At 34.7% G+C, this 4,890-nt stretch overlaps 1 long non-coding RNA gene across 3 annotated transcripts; it reads left to right on the plus strand.

Moving 5' to 3' along the window:
* The first annotated feature begins 681 nt into the window (after nt 1-681).
* Nucleotides 682-3,148, plus strand: LOC147476292 (uncharacterized). 3 transcript variants are annotated; one of them, XR_015208303.1, is made up of 4 exons: nt 682-1,666; nt 1,753-1,822; nt 2,044-2,073; nt 2,836-3,148. It is a non-coding gene; the product is annotated as an uncharacterized LOC147476292 (long non-coding RNA). The 3 variants fall into 3 exon arrangements; XR_015208305.1 differs by lacking the exon at nt 2,044-2,073; XR_015208304.1 differs by lacking the exons at nt 682-1,666; nt 2,044-2,073 and having other exon boundaries at nt 1,673-1,822.
* The last annotated feature ends 1,742 nt before the right edge of the window (nt 3,149-4,890 follow it).

Below are 4,890 nucleotides of genomic sequence, written 5' to 3' on the forward strand. Positions count from 1 at the left end.
TATATCTGAATTGAGAGTTGTGCTCGAAAGGCCGCAATAGGCGCGTTGTCGCCCACAAGGAGTCTATCACCAAGCCATTTGTCGGGCCGCTACATGCCATGTTAGGTCACTGCAGGCTTCTTCGCGGGCTACCACAAGCCGCAATGAGCTTTAATATATCCGTGCCTATTTTATTAACTTATTGTTTTATTTCCCGCATAATTAATTGGTTGTTAGAATAGTAGTGAGATAAGTATATTAATGACATGCCATTATCATAGGTTCTCTTGCGCTAAATACTTTTTTTGTCTACTTCTTTTGTCTAGGTTGAATAATAATATATATATGGTGTGTTTACTCGAGAATTCAGGAAAAATCTCGAATAAGTAGAAGTGAAGTGACATACTAGGTAGAATACCGATTCAAAGTTGAGAATCAGTGAGGGGACGTTACATGGTTAGAACGAGAGTGAGGAACCTATACTGCCTTCCTCATCGGAAACGGCTTAATCCATCCCCATAGATCCTTACCCGAATAGGGGAACTACGATTGGCTTGATCCCTAAATGGGTGCGTGAGGGCAGCCACCCGCTCACCGCTTCAAAGGAAAACCCTCACCCCTTGTAGTAAGAAAATCGGTTGTTCAAGTTATTTTATTTCTAGTTAATTCTAGTACAATTCATTTGCCTCGTGTGTTAAGTATGATAGAAATCTTGTGAGTATGAATTATATTGAATGCTAATGTTTTTCTTGAGAGTATGTTAATCAATGCACTTACGAGGATTTAATAAGGAAACGGTAAGTGGTATTAAGCAGCTAAAGGTATGTGTTAACCTCGTCTTTTGTTTCAATTTCATTTTAAGTGGATTATTATATATTGACTACGTATCCAACGCTGAGCGTTGGAGTATCTTCACAGGTGCTCCCATAAGACAAGAAAAGGCGTACGGGTAAATTAAGAACAATTTAACGTGAAGCGCACTCGGATTGGCTAAGGCGGTTCTTTTAGCTCTTTCTTGTTTATAAATTTATTCATTTAAGTTGTTTTGTAATAATTTAGTATTTCTTTATTCTCTTTAATAATGAATCCATATTAGGATACATCCATTAGTTAGAAAGTATGACATGGATTAGCGTCAATTGGGAAAGACCGATCTGGGGTATGAGATTTGTTTCGGGGCGCTGCAGCTACTTGATTTAACTGACATTTGTCGAGATGGTTAAGTAGCCGGTGCCACGACTCAATATCTTTAGTAGTTGGGTTTATGGTTGAGGTTTTAATATAATAAATGGAAGTGTATTATTTAATTTTTAGGTTATGACAGGTTGTAGATTTATGAAAGGTTAGAAATACAGAGGAGACTCTGCCGAATTTTTTTTTTTTTTTTTTTTTAGAACGCGATGTTCAGAGGGGGTTTTATATTTTAGTTATAGTTTGGACTCGTGTGAATCAAACCCGCTCACGTCTTGGTTTATTAGATTGTTGAATATTCAGATTGAGCTCTTTTACCTGAATATTCAATTGTCTGAAAAACCGGGGCGCTACAGTTTGTAACAAACCTTGCTCACTTAGGACTAATAACTTTGGCTGATTTATATTGTTTAGGAATACGTTTGTATTTTAATTTCTTTTGTCGGCAGCTTTGTTGGTTATTCGTGAACATTTGGATGTGGACAAAATGGTTATGGTAAATTATTGTTTACTTCTATTTTGGTGACCTATTTACTTTATTTTGTTTAAACTAATGTTGCATTGGGTTGGTATGTTTTTCAGGTGGCTCAAGTTCAACTCACTGGAGCATACTCTTTTAGTTGTCAGGTGTTGGATAACCTACATCATAAAGGTTAGTTTATATATACATGTCCTAGTGTTGCTCATAATTCTTACCCAATCAAAGACCATGACTTTGCTAGAAGCTTATAACTACTTGATTAAGCTTAAGTATTTAACTCATAGCTGATTGGTCATTGGTAGTGTGTTAGTTCCCCTGATTTATGGTGGTATTTCTAGTTCAGTTTTTTGTACCAAGGAGATATTCATTTTCTTTGTGTTTTCATTTTTCAGCACTTCCACAATTTACAAGTGCCTTTACAAGTAAGTTCCCCATCATATTTGACAAGTGTTGTTTTTTTTATTACTTGTCTTCCTTTCTCTTGCATATATATTTGAGAAATTTCATAAAAAAACATTCTATATGGCCATTATGTACTGAAGGTGAGGTTTGTACTGGGCATGGTTACTTAGAGCTCCTTAAGATTGATAAGCGACTACACCTTAGTTGTTTCGTTCTTACTTTTCAGTTATGACCTTTGATGGGATCATGTTTTGTATATGTGGACAATCAGTTGTACTGCATTTGTGTTTAAACTAAGGTTCACTAATTCACTTGTATGTATATCTTAATTGGACTTATTAAATGGGATAGATGGTTGCGCAAACGAAATGCTCTCTCTCTCTCTCCATATACATGTTCCCCTTATAAAGGTATTAGTGACCCATGCCAAGCACTACAAACATTGTATTTTAGTCCAAATAGGACAATATATTTCTTTATACATTTCAACCTTGAGATGGAGTAGATTGCGAAGTACTAGTGCAAGGTTGCATATTGGGGGGGTAGTTGCATTATTTTTCATTATATTACTTGTCAGTACATAGGGCACGTACCAACCTGGTGATATAGAGTGGGTATTATGTAACGAAGTTTATGACGATGGAAATAATGGAAGCTTGTTTAGATAATTTTTTTTAGGGTATTTTAGACTTTGGTCCTACGCATAGTTGGTTTATTATCTCTATTTTGTGTCACTCTTCATTATTTAGTTATTATATACTTTTTTATCTTTGATCGTGCAGATGACAAATCTATCCCTCAAAGATACATACACACAAGAGGAACTTGATGTTGTTCGACTTGAAATTCTTAGATTCATCCAGCATAATGGAGCGTTCGAGCCAAGCGTCGAGTCTTAGCTAGGTTTTGACCCTTTCCAGTTAAGGTGTGGTGCTTGGGTCTCACCATTTTTTTTTTTTTTGATATTTTAGATAGAACAAATAGATTGCTTTTTTTATTGATGCAACAAGTTAGGTCATTGTTATTTTGATATAACAAGTAAATTTGGATGTTTCTTTCATTATTGATGACTCAAAAAAGTTCAAAATTCTTTTAGCAATTCAATGTCTTTGTGTTGGATGTGTAAATTTATTTCTTTTGTTTGTGTTGCACTATGAATTGTTTATTTGAGCAATGTGTTTTTAAATCCAGTGTGGATATATATGGTGAAAATGGGCAGGTTGCAGGTTGTAGGTTGAATGAATATGATTAGAATCAAATAATTAGGGGTTTTTATTTTTTTTTTTAAAAAATACTATAAACCACTGTTTGATAAGAACCGAGGTATAAGCAGTTTATATAACCCACGGTTTGTAATGACTATACACCACGGTTTGATAAGAACCGAGGTATAATCAGTTTATATAACCCACGGTTTGTATCCAACCGTTGTATATATCATCACTATTTCCCACGGTTTGTAAATATAAGAGCAAACTTTTCAGACTATTAACCACGGTTTGTAAATCCTAATACCACTGTTTTACTCAAAACCGTGGTATATAAGAGGTACTTTTCCCCACGGATTTGTTAGAAGTATTTGTCACGGTGGTTGTTACCACGGTATGAAAACAGTGGCTAAAGGCTTTTTACCACTATAAATAACAGTGGTATATGAGCTTTTCTATAGTAGTGGAAGTTGGACTCTGAAAGAAGTCTATTTGTATTAGGAAACAAATGGCGGTTTGGAATGCTTCTAGAGCTCATTGTAACCTCTATAAATAGAGGACCTAAGTGCCTCATGTAATTTGCCAATTCACTTATATTCTTGTCTCCAGAACTTGAGGCAGAGAGAGATTAATAATAAAATATCGGTTTTAACTAGCTGAGTCTTAATAAATTAGTCTTTCTAGTCTTATGTTCTTCAACTTTTCTTCTTCTCGTTCTTCGTGTTCTTCCTTCTTTATGGAAGGCTAATATTCTCCTTCAAGGGAGGAGATGAAGCCGATCTTTAAGGTTTAATGATTCTTACGGTTCATGGTGTTCTTCAATCAGGTTAGTTCTTTATGTTTTTAGTTATTAGTTTCATTGTCCAGACCAGGGGATGGAAGTATAGATTAAGGTTTTTATTTATTGCAATCGAATATCATGCTAGTTTAGGGTTTTATTTATTGCAATTGAATATTTGCTAGTGACATGCTTTTATTTATTGCAATTGAATATAATGCTAGAATAGGGTTTTATTTATTGTAATTGAATATTATAATATTATTCTCTACTTTTCTTCTAGTTGTGTAGTGTTTTAAAGTAAGGGAAGTATTCTTTGTGTTTGCCTTAGATGGTGATTCATTGAATAGCTGCCCAAGCTCACATAAAAGGAAAGAAGATACTAGTAACATGAACATAGGAACAACCTTAAGTAGAGTTATTTGTTAACGATGTTTTGTCCAAGAGGGCATCGGCACTCGCTCGATTGCCTAATTGTAGTCTATTTGTAAGAACAACCATGAAGTAGAAGGTCATAGATCAAAAGTATTGGTGGATTCTAATCTCTTGAATTTCCTTTCTTATAAATTCTCAAAAGTTTAGTCTAGTTTAGTTTAGTTTAGTTTAGTTTAGCATTAGAATCTAAAATCTCTACAATCATAGTTTTTAATCCCTTAAACCCCCTTTCCCGTCCTGTTCTTCACATAACATACACTTAAAAGTTAAACGATACCCTACTCATCCTTTACTTATTGAGGGATAATTAGGTTTTGATACGCTTCTATTTTCTTCAACGAGCATCATCTATCTACATCATCCATATACCATCTCATCTCATACACAAAAAGAGGCAAGGTCAAATGGCGCCGCTG

Source organism: Coptis chinensis, chromosome 9, assembly GCF_015680905.1.
Source record: "Coptis chinensis isolate HL-2020 chromosome 9, ASM1568090v1, whole genome shotgun sequence".
Taxonomy (NCBI): Eukaryota; Viridiplantae; Streptophyta; class Magnoliopsida; order Ranunculales; family Ranunculaceae; genus Coptis; species Coptis chinensis.